General features: G+C 35.9%; 1 pseudogene; it reads left to right on the plus strand.

Annotated features, from left to right (window-relative positions):
* The first annotated feature begins 10,102 nt into the window (after positions 1-10,102).
* Positions 10,103-11,521, plus strand: LOC132615301 (putative F-box protein At1g50870; annotated as a pseudogene).
* The last annotated feature ends 1,389 nt before the right edge of the window (positions 11,522-12,910 follow it).

Consider the following 12,910-nt stretch of genomic DNA (forward strand, 5'->3'; position numbering starts at 1 on the left):
AAGATTGTTTGGGCTTCCCTGCATTTGATCCCACTCATACCTCCCAGCCCTGCAATTTTGGGACGACAGTTTTAGAAGAGATTGCACGAATTGTCCTTCAAATGGGATGGTCTTCCATTTTAGCCTTCAAATGGGCTGGTCTTTATTTTTTGTCCTTTAGCAATCATTTTTTTGTGCGGATTGGCCTTCAAATGCACTGGTCTTTAATTTTTGGCCCTCAAATTGTTGGTATGTAATTTTTGCTCTTCGCTAATACCGTGAGGTTTGGGGATTGAATCCCGGGACAATTTAAAAAATGCGAGGTAGAGTTTTGTAGTAAAATTAAGCCTATTCAGGCTAAAATTAGACCTTAAGGCAAAATTTTGCAAAATTTCAACCAAGTTAAAAAAAATAATAAAAAAATGCCTTCATACAGACCTTTACCTTAAAATAGAGTTGTCTTGTGCCTGAAGACATAACTCTGTCTTAAGGTAGAGTTTGCCTTATGCCTGAAGGTAAAGCTCTACTTAAAGCAGAGTTAACTCTGTCTTACGAATCTAAACTCTACCTTGCGATTTTTTATTTTTTTTTTAAATTTTGATTGAGTGGAGTTCGAACCCGGAACCAAGAGATTTCAATGAAGGAGAAAAATTAAAGACCACCAATTTGAGTGGCAAAAATTAAAGACCCACCCTGAATAAGGACAATCATGCAAATTTCCCTTAGCAATCGCGCTTATATGCCTAATGGGTCATAAGTTCGTTATCATGCGGGCATAACTTGTGCCCTATTATGATACTAAAATGAGAGACAAAAATTAAAAATACCAGCACAAAACAGGGACAAAAGTGCCAATGACCCGGTTATTTATGTAAATTTTCCTTATATAACTCCTTAAACCTTATGTAGCAGCTCCATTCTTTCTGCCTTGTCTTGAGTTGGAAAAAAGGTTAGTCCATTAGAAACCTCATCGTTAGTTTCTTTTACTTTGAAAACATAATAATAAAAACGTTATTTGTAGAAATAGGTAATCATGTTTTAGGTTTTAATAATCTATTTTGTTTTCCTCATAAGATGTTTGACACAGAAATCATGCCCATAGGATTTTGACGTGTTTTATTCGCAGAGGCAAAACAAGGATTTTAACTTTATAGGTTCTTAATTTTAAAACTATAACTTTTAAGTGTTAATAACTAAGTTTAAAATTTAATATGAATGCACATCTGATGAATTTGATTAACATAAATATACAGTTTGAGCAAAAGCTATTGATTTCGATCGAACCTGTATCTGAGTTGCTACCTCTACCCCCGTTTATTTGGAGTAATACTCTTATGTGGGCAGATAGTATTTTCTGTTAGAAATACTGATTTGAGTTCTTGATTTTAGAATCATGTTCATGTTATTACCCGTAAAGCACAACAGTGATTATTATATCAGTTTGTGTTTGTTAATCAAAACCAGAAACAGAAAAATAGTGAAAACAGAAATGTAGAAGAAGTAGAAAAAATCTTCCGAGCCCACAAGTTGCTTGTGTCTCCTTAAGGAATTATAACCCCTTCACTGTTGCCAAAGGATCTGGGTTACTTCCTCCCAGGATAGAACGGAAGAACGTTTCTGTAGTGGCGGCAATGCAAACCACAGAACTCCGACGAACTCAAATTAACGGAGCAAATCACGGGACACTTACGGTTAGTAATTGGTAAAACAATGCCTGAATATAAAGAGAAGAAGTTGAGAAATTTTAATTGCAGAAAGTTCAGAATTTTGTTGTGTGTCAAAATTAGGCGAAGCCTCTGAAATTTATATGGGGGAAGAAACTGTTCTGAACAGGCAAGGTGACCATTCAGGAATGACTTGCCTTTTCAAAAAAATGGTTGTTGGAAATTCCGCGAAATGAAACATTAAACTGAATTTTTGCGCGGAAATGATATTAGATAATATCCTAAACGGAAATTAAATTATGACTTTGAAAAAATAAATTTGGTCCAAAAAGATTATCAATCAATCAGATCATTTGACCAAATCCAAATCCGAAGCCGAAGCCGAGCCGAGCGACGACGACGGCGAGGGGAATCCCTCTTCTTAACAATCAGATCATTTGACCAAATCCGAATCAGAAGCCGAAGCCGAGCCGAGCGACGACGACGGCGCGAGGGGAGTCTCTCTTCTCAACCCTTTATGAGCTAGAGGATGTGTTTTGATATATAAACACACAACTCTCTCTTTCCACTACCAATGTGGTACAAAGTGCTCTTTCTAAAAGGAACTTTGCTCAAATTTTCAATTTTCCCTCCATTTCTCATTCACACCAACTAAGCTTAAGCTTAAAATCCTAACAATCCCCCACATGAATGAGGAATGGCTATAATGAAAATATGCATGAAAAACTATGTGATTTGCAAATAAGGATTAATCGCATCTGGATAAGTAGGTTTTCCTTTTGAACTTTTCATAGTGAACATAGATCGGGTATACTCGGTCAATCGGTAGATTTGATATTCTTGAACCGTCAAGCTTTTGTGTATACCTAGACAACATAGGTCACACAATTAATCCTTAACTGTCTTCGGTTCTCATTGGTGTGCTCGTTTCAGCCATGAACACCGCTTGGTTTCATAAGTGTGTAGAGAATTAGCTTGACAAAACTCTCCTTGAAGCGGCTTCCACTTATCACTTACATAGGTGATTCCTAAACGTGTAATCCTTTAAAAAAACACAATTTGATATACCATGTATCAACCTTAGAAATCATTAAAAAGCCTTAATGTTTTATCCTTGTTACTGAATATTGTCTTCATCATGAGAATGGACCAAGGTTGTTGTTTGACAATGTTGAACCGTCAATCATAACTTTGTTTGATCTCTTTGAACCTAGAGCTTGGGATCTCCAGTCTTCTAGGTAGAGTTACCGCCGTGATGACTTGTCCTCGGCCATAGTCTCATTCCTTTTGATGATTTCTCAACTGCCTCTCTAGCTAGGCCTTTTGTAAGTGGATCCGACACATTATCCTTTGACTTGACATAGTCAATTGTGATAATTCCACTAGAGAGTAGTTGTCTAACGGTATTATGTCTTCGTCGTATGTGATGAGATTTTCCATTATACATAACGCTCCCAACCCTTCCTATTGTGGCTTGACTATCGCAATGTATGCATATATGTGCCAGAGGTTTGGGCCAAAATGGAATGTCTTCTAAGAAATTTTGGAACCATTCAGCTTCTTCACCGGCTTTGTCCAGCGCTATAAATTCAGATTCCATGTTAGAGCGAGCAATGCACGTCTGCTTAGATGACTTCCATGACACTGCTCCTCCACCAATGGTAAAAATATATCCACTAGTGGATTTAGTTTCGGTTGAACCGGTGAACCAGTTTGCATCACTATATCCTTCAATTACCGCGGGATACTTGTTATAGTGTAATGCATAATCTTGGGTATATTCCAAATACCCCAAAACTCGTTTCATTGCCATCCAATGAGTTTGGTTAGGATTACTTGTATATCGACTTAGTTTACTTATAGCACAAGCTATATCAGGTCGTGTACAATTCATTATGTACATCAAACTTCCTAACACTCGAGCATAATCCAATTGAGACTTGCTTTGACCTTTATTCTTTACAAAGGAATGGTTCGGATCAATTGGAGTTCTCGCGACTCTGAAATTCAAATATTTGAATTTTTCAAGTACCATTTTAATATAATGAGATTGAGACAATGCTAAACCTTGAGGAGTTCTTTGAATTTTAATTCCTAGAATTAAATCAACAACTCCTAGGTCTTTCATATCAAATTTGCTAGCAAGCATGCGTTTTGTAGAATTTATGTCGGCAATGTCTTTACTCATTATCAACATATCATCTACATATAAACAAACAATGACTATATGATTTGGAGTGTTCTTAATATACACACATTCATCACACTCGTTAATCTTGAACCTGTTTGCCAACATTGTTTGGTCAAATTTTGCATGCAATTGCTTGGGTGCTTGTCTTAGTCCATAAAGAGACTTAACAAGTCGGCACAACTTCTTTTCTTTTCCTGGAACAACAAACCCTTCAGGTTGTTCCATATAGATTTCTTCCTCCAAATCTCCATTTAAGAAGGCTGTTTTAACATCCATTTGATGGATTTGAAGATTGTACACGGCGGCTAACGCTATTAGCACCTGAATGGATGTAATTCGTGTTACCGGTGAGTACGTATCAAAATAATCAAGACCTTCTCGTTGTCTAAATCCTTTGACAACAAGTCTTGCCTTATATTTGTCAATAGTGCCATCGTCCTTTATTTTCCGTTTGAAGATCCATTTGGAACCTAAGGGTTTATTTCCTGGAGGAAGATCAACTAATTCCCAAGTATGATTGTTTAATATGGATTCTATTTCACTATTGATTACCTCTTTCCAATATTGTGCTTCTGAGGAAAACATACCTTCTTTAAAAGTCCGAGGTTCATTTTCCAACAAAAATATTAGAAAATCTGATCCAAAGGATGTAGACGTCCTTTGACGTTTGCTCTGTGTTGGATTTTCCTCACCCTGAATATTGTCATTTACTTCTTTGCCAGGTCGTTTAGATCTTATGCTAGACGTCTCACATTCATTTTTATGCGGATATATATTTTCAAAAAATTCAGTGTTGCCTGATTCAATTACCGTGTTCACTTGAATCTCGGGATTTTCTGATTTATGAACCAGAATTCGATATGCTTTACTGTTCGTTGCATATCCAATAAAAACATAATTAACTGTTTTTGGTCCTATTTTTACCCTTTAAGGTTTAGGAACTTGCACTTTCACCAAACACCCCCACACTTTGAAATATTTCATGTTAGGATTTCTTCCTTTCCATTTTTCATATGGGATGAATTGTGTTTTGTTATGGAGAACTCGATTAAGTATTCTATTGGCAGTAAAAATAGCTTCCTCCACAAGTTCTGTGGTAAACCAGAAGTTATCAATAATGCATTCATCATTTCTTTTATGGTTCTATTTTTCCTTTTTGCAATCCGATTGGATTGAGGCGAATATGGAGCAGTTGTTTGATGAATAATGCCATATTCCAAACAAATTTCTTCAAACGGAGATTAATACTCACCACCTCTATCACTTCTGATCATTTTAATCTTTTTACTTAGTTGTGTCTCCACTTCATTTTTATATTGCTTGAATGCATTAATTACTTCATCTTTACTATTAAGTAAATAAACATAACAATATCTTGTGCTATCGTTAATAAAAGTTATAAAGTACTTTTTTCCACCGCGAGATGGTGTTGACTTCATGTCGCAAATATCGGTATGAATTAAGTCTAAAGGATCTAAATTCCTTTGAATTGACTTAAAAGGACGTTTAACATACTTTGATTCCACACATATTTGACACATGTTTTTATTACATTCAAACTTAGGCAATATTTCTAAATTAATCATTTTCTGCAATTTTTTGAAGTTGACGTGACCCAAACGTGAATGCCATAAAGAATTTGACTCAAGCAAGTAAGAAGAAGCAACATTCTTATTCATTTCAATCGCTATTACATTGAGTTTGAAAAGGCCCTCATTCAAATAACCTTTTCCTAAGTACATATCAGTCTTGCTAAGTACAATTTTTTCAGAAACAAAAACGCACTTGAACCCGTTTTTAACGAGAAGTGCAACATAAACTAAAGTCTTCCTAATCTCTGGAACATGGAGAATTTTATTGAGCATCACTAGTTTTCCTGACGTCATCTTCAAGCAAATCTTTCCAATTCCTTCGACCTTGGCAGCTGATGAGTTTCCCATAAAGATAGTCTTGTCTGGACCTGCGGGAGCATAGGATGAAAATAATCCTTTGTTAGAACACACGTGACGAGTAGCCCAGACTCAATCCACCATTCTTTAGAGTTTCCCACCAAATTACACTCAGAGAGCATGGCACATAGGTTCTTCACTTCCTCGTTTGTTTCAATCATATTTGCTTGACGCTTTTTGTTTTCTTTCTTCGGAGCTCTACACTCCGCAGCCTTGTGACCTATTTTTCCGCAATTGTGGCAATTGCCTTTGAATTTCTTCTTTGGCGGAAAATTCTTATGTCCAGACGACCTCTTTCTCTTTTTGTTGTTCTTTGGTGCCTCTTCAACAAGATTTGCCCCCGCAATTGTTGAACTTGCTCGTGACTTCTTTTCCACAGCCTTATTGTCTTCTTCTATTCTTAGGCGCACAATCAGATCTTCAAGGGTCATCTCTTTTCGTTTGTGTTTCAAGTAATTTTTTAAGTCTATCCATAGTGAAGACAACTTCTCAATAACTGCCGCTACTTGAATCGAGTCGTTTATGACCATACCTTCAATTAATAAATTAGCATTAGTAACATAATCAATATATTTAATAAAAATATTGATTCGGATTATACCTTCCGCTAGAAGATCATGGATTATGATTTGTAGTTCCTGAACTTGTGACATAACGGACTTGCTGTCCACCATTTTGAAATCCAAGAACTTTGCAGCCACAAATTTCTTCAATCCCGCGTCTTCTGTTTTGTACTTCTTCTCAAGTGCGTTCCACAATTCTTTAGACGTTTTACACACACTGAAGACATTATACAAGCCATCCTCTAAGCCGTTGAGAATGTAGTTTTTGCACATAAAATCAGAATGTTTCCATGCCTCAAGTACCACAAATTTCTCCTTATCAGGAGTGTCCGCAGGCAAGGCGGGAATGTCCTCATTGATAAATCTTTGTAGGCTAAGGGTGGTCAGATAAAAGAACATTTTTGCTGCCACCTTTTGAAGTCGATACCGGTAAATTTTTCTGGCTTTTCTGCCTTGGCCAACGCTGGTGGCGAAGTAGTGCGACTCGACGACGCAGTAGCCGTTGCCGCTATGGCGGTACCATTCACAGAATCAGTTTGTTGTTATGTTCCAGTAGTCATTTTTCTGAAAAGAAATTGACACACAAATGATATTAGTAAATCAGTGAAGTTTTTAATCTTCAAACTTAATATAAACTCGATGAAGATTTTATATCTTCAAATCGATTACAAACGACTAAATAATCTCGATGAAGTTTTTATATCTTCAAATCGAGTAACAATATGAGTAGAAAGTCACAAGGACTTTAATCTCAAAAAGTGTAAATATTTTTTTTCCTTTCCTGTTGAACAAATTTACAGAATATTTAAACACAAATGTGTATAATTCCTTAAGCTTGTTATTACTTGTAAAGCACAACAGTGATTATTATATCAATTTGTGTTTGTTAATCAAAACCAGAAATAGAAAAAATAGTGAAAACAGAAATGTAGAAGAAGTAGAAAAAATCTTCCGAGCCCACAAGTTACTTGTGTGTCCTTAAGGAATTATAACCCCCTCACTGTTGCCAAAGGATCTGAGTTACTTCCTCCCAGGATAGAACAGAAGAACGTTTCTGTAGTAGCGGCAATGCAAACCACAGAACTCCGACGAACTCAAATTAACGGAGCAAATCACAGGACACTTACGGTTAGTAATTGGTAAAACAATGCCTGAATATAAAGAGAAGAAGTTGAGAAATTTTAATTGCAGAAAGTTCAGAATTTTGTTGTGTGTCAAAATGAGGCGAAGCCTCTGAAATTTATATGGGGGAAGAAACTGTTCCGAACAGGCAAGGTGACTATTCGGGAATGACTTGCCTTTTCAAAAAAATGGTTGTTGGAAATTCCGCGAAATGAAACATTAAATTGAATTTTTGCACAAAAATGATATTAGATAATATCTGAAATGGAAATTAAATTATGACTTTGAAAAAATAAATTTGGTCCAAGAAGATTATCAATCAAATCATTTGACCAAATCCAAAGCCGAGCCGAGCGACGACAACGGCGCGAACGACAGCGCGAGGGGAGTCCCTTTTCTCAACCCTTTATGAGCTAGAGGATGTGTTTTGATATATAAACACACAACTCTCTCTTTCCACTACCAATGTGGTACAAAGTGCTCTTTCTAAAAGGAACTTTGCTCAAATTTTCAATTTTCCCTCTATTTCTCATTCACACCAACTAAGCTTAAGCTTAAAATCCTAACAGTTCATAGGATGAAGTTATCGGATTCTATTTTTGTTAAAATTCAATTAGGTTTAGGATTTTATATTGTCAGGAAATCATGTTTAAAAGCCCTTTTTTCCGTGCCCATGACTATTTTTGTTTAATGAGAAATTGTTCTGGAGGGTCAATCACAGTCTTCAAAATTCTGGAATGATGTGCCCGCTCCTCTACTTTTTTCCACTTAAATATCAAAGCTAGTTTGCTTGACACAGAGCTCGAACGTGTAACCTAGGACACAAGTCCCTCACCTTATGCCTGGCAAGCTAACCCGAGGCATCCTTGTCCATGACTATTACAGTCTTGTACAGATTGTATTGGAATGAACTGAGAAATTTGTTTCATCGAACATGGACCGTAATGGTATAAATTATTCGTACCCGCGCTTACACCAAGTCAGTAGATGCATGATATGTGTTTCTATATAGACTTTTAGCATTTAACTCGTAGTTAATTAACATGTATCCTCACCAGGGGCGGAGCCAGCCCTTCGGGTGTGGGTTCGGCCGAACCTAGTAGCTTTTGTCCGAACCATATATTTATATTAAATTTTTTGTCAAATATGTACAAATTATTAATTAAGAACCCAGTAACTTTAAAGAATTAAAACTGAGAACTCACAAGCTTCGAATCCTGACCCCGCCTCTGATCCTCACTTCATTAATCATTTGACTACTGTGAATTTACATGATTTGATGTAAACACCCGATACAAATAGGATTTTACCTTTCTTGCACTGACGTAGGACCGCTAAAACTTGGAACATTACTCCACTCATATATATAACTTACGCCTATAATAAGAAATCGTATATCTCATTAGAACATCTAGACTAGGCTTTTAATAATCCAGAGGCATTGCAAGTTAGCATTATTATGTTGAAGTATGTATACTTGTTTAATTATTCATTTTTCTCTTCTTTATATCTTTTAATCTTCTATGTCCTTTATTTAGTCGTAGCTAATATTTATATGGTCGTGCTTCATAAGAAAACTGTATCTGGCTTGGATGCATGAATCATGACTAATGAATATTCTTTTACTTATATATTATTTTGTTTACTCTTAACATTATCCACCAATTTATGCAGACGATCGATACGAATTTTGAAGGAAATCAACGCGCCAAAACTATTTTGTGGGGTATGTCAGAGAAGCGTTATACTAGTATTTCATTTTTAAAAATGCTAATGTTGTTTTTCAAACACATTCATAACATCTTGAATAATGAGCGAGGTATGATTTTTTCTTTATTTTTCGCCTGAGCCATATATCGGAGCATATTTAATGTATATCGATATGAGCTGATAGTGAGTCCACTTCACATATATTCGTTCAATTTCACAAGGCTTAATGCATATGCAGCCCCCTAAACTTATCCCTTTTTTTCATTTTGGCACCTCAACTAACTGTTGCTCCTAAACCTCTGAACTCATCCTCAAGTGTGTCTATCAAACCCTCTAAATATGATTTTTATTAGAAGCAAAAAATAAATTGTGGTAATGAAGGTAAAATAATATTTTAGACGTGTGGTAAGCTATTCTTTATGTCATGGATGTGTCGGTTTATGCTGGTTCTGCTCTTTCACTGCCAGCTTAATTAAGAGCTTACTCTTTTTTCCCCTCTCGATTGCTGCTAATCTTAGCTAAAAAATGACATAATTAAATTAAAATATATATTAGCATGTTGCTGCATTGAAGATATAATACTATGTAAGTCAGATTGTGTTTGATAGACACACTTGAGGACGAGTTCAGGAGTTCAATAGGAACAACACTTAGTTGAGGTGCCAAAATGGAAAAAAGGGACAAGTTAAGGGGGCTGCTACAAAATCAAGATAACTTGCAAATTATAATATGAATGTACTTTGTTTTTTTCACATTATAATTAGGTTTGGCAATTCAAGTAGCTTCAGCAATAGCTTTCAAAACCATTGGTGCTCTATTTCCTATTGCTTCCAAAATTATTGGTGATCTAGTACATATTGCTTCCAAAAACATTGGTAATAAATTTACTTAAAAAAATTCTTGCTCTGCCTCCCAGTATATGTGATGAATAGGAAAGCCCTGCACAATGCTTCTGCAAATCCTGTTGCACCTGTCAGAAAAGTTGATAATATTGTGCCCCGTGAAGAAATGACAGACTTATACAATTATGTAAGTACAGTAGAACCCCTCTAGAACAGCTTTACTTGTCTTGATATTTTTTTTGCTGCTATATTGAAATGATGTTATAGGAAACATGCACATTTGTGTAGCTTTCTTCTTTGATATTTGTTCCTGGTTTTCGTACACACACACACATATAGTGAACTGCTAAAGCTTTTATCTAGTCCTATCTAGGCTATGGAAATCCACTTTCCAGAGTTAATAATTATGGATATGCTCAGCAGGTAACCACTGCGGTCTCTTCTTCTATTCAAATGTGTTTCAAAATATTGGAACACATTAATATCTGCACCGTACTTCAAGATGAAGCATTTCAATCATGCCAAGGATAACCAAAAGTCTCAAAAATTTCTTATTAACCGAGTATGCTATAAGGATTGGTACGATCGACTTTGTTCTATTCTTCTTCTTTATCAGTGGTTCAACCTATTGAGGAAGTACAAAAGCTTGATTGCCCTTCAAATAATAAACCGTGCATTTGTAAATTATTATGTTGTTGCGATGGCTTGGCTCTGTTTTGGTCTCGTAGAGAACTTTTGTTGTGGAACCCATACAGAGGAGAATCAATAGTACTTCCTTATCCCGAATTTTCACTAGCCAGTTTTTGCAATTACGGTTTGGCATATGACTCAACTAGTGATGACTATAAGATTCTTAAGATTGAGAACGAACGTGTTGATCCCAAAGCACCTAGTGAAATTCTTGAACTGAAGGAACTGGGTTTACCCTGTGCGCACCCAAAGGGTAGCGGCTGCGGGTTCCCATGTCATCAAAAAAATAATAATCTTGAACTGAGGAGTGGTTCGTGCAGAAAAATTGATGAACGTCCTAGTTCGTGGCTAACGCAATAAGCTGGATGGTAAGGATTCTTTGGCATTTCTACATGGAGCATTTCACTGGATTGGTATGGATGTTTCATATAATTATTCTGTTGTTTCATTTAGTGTATCAAATGAGGTGTACGGAGAGATACAGTTGCCAGATATAGTTTGCTCTAGGTCCAACGAGGTTTACCCAAAACAAGGCATTTCAGTATTGGGAGGACTGCTATGTACTTATTGTACTAATAGGGATGGGGAAATGGGCACTTTTAAGTTATGGGTAATGAAAGACTACGGTGTTAAGGAATCTTGGATTGGATTGTTCACTATACAAGAGACCAAACTTTCTTTAGCCATACCAAAATATAGGTCTGCGGATGGTGAAATGCTACTCCACTTCGAAGAGAACAGAAATCGTGGTTTTAGGACATTCAAGGGACCATTTGGAGTGTGGCCTCATTTACTTGTTGCTTGTGTTTGATTGATCGAGACAGATTTTTTTGTTTTTGCTTATTCTCGTAAGTTTAGTGGTCTCAAAAGATATTTGCCTAACATACGGGCTGCTACATGTGCATCTGTTTCTTTTGTGATGGGCTAACTGATCTGGGGATCAGAACGGGTCAAACCCACCAGTCCAACAGGAAAAAGTCTGTTACGTAGTTATTTTATTTTAATTTCTGTTAGCTTCTTTTAAGTTTAAGCACTAAATTAATCGCCTATTTGATTCAATTGAAGGTCGAATTTGTAATGCGAATAAAAAGTGTACAAGCAGTAGAGGATGCAAGAGTTTTTGTAACTGCTATCGATGTTTATAGAACATATACATGTGAACATGTAAAGGTAAGAGATAACCTTGACCCATTGGTTAAATTTTATTTTAAGCTATTAGAGGTCGTGGGTTCGATACTACATAACCACAATTTTTAGCCATAGAGATTATATTTGGCCTCGATACTAATACTACATAACAACAATTTTTAGCCATAGAGGTTATATTTGCCAAAGGTATACTTACGTTGAGGTTCGAACATGCAACCTCAAAACAAAATCATGCGCTGAACCGACACTTCAAGCGACACTCAATGTTAAGGGGTGTCATTTTTTTCCTATATATCAGTTTGAGCACAATATATATATATAAATTTCTGATAAAGCGATGTCGCATGACACCCCTTGATTTAACGTGGATCCGCCCTTGTATTTATACATTCTAGCTGGTTTAAACCAAATCTTTTTTATTTGGTTTTTCGGTCTTATCACTATTATGAGACTATCTAGCTTGGTTCGGAGAGCACTTGTTGGGTGAAATATTTTTTGGGCTGAGCAAAGAGGTATATATCACACTCATTCACAAGCGCAAGGTGCGGCCCTTCGCCTAACGGATTGGCAGACAAGCTACCTTGATCCGTCTTCAGTGTATACAAGAACTGAATAAATAATAATTGAGAAACTAAAATTACTAGTATATTTTTATACTTTTGGGGAAAAAATTAAAAAGAAATGGCATATGCTCATATGAGTTTCAATAGTGGAGGATTTTCTAAGCGTGCATAGTTGCATGGAATATATGTATTTTCTGATAATGAACAATTGTTAAATAACAAAAATGGAATTTGATATCCGTCGTAAGTTCATCTTTTCGTTTTCTCAATTTTTTTCTTTATCATGTTTTCCCTACAAATAAAGGTATAAGCTTGAAATATTTTTCTCCTTTTATTGAAATTATTTTAAAAATAGAAAGTATTTTAAATTCATTTTCAAACTTGTAGTAACATTTTCGACTGATGTCTCCTCTCACAGCTAGCTACCTAAGAGGTAGCTAATTAAACAATGTCTTAATGAAAAAAAATTACTAATTACTAATGACTTT

This window comes from Lycium barbarum, chromosome 10 (genome assembly GCF_019175385.1).
Source record: "Lycium barbarum isolate Lr01 chromosome 10, ASM1917538v2, whole genome shotgun sequence".
Classification (NCBI taxonomy): Eukaryota; Viridiplantae; Streptophyta; class Magnoliopsida; order Solanales; family Solanaceae; genus Lycium; species Lycium barbarum.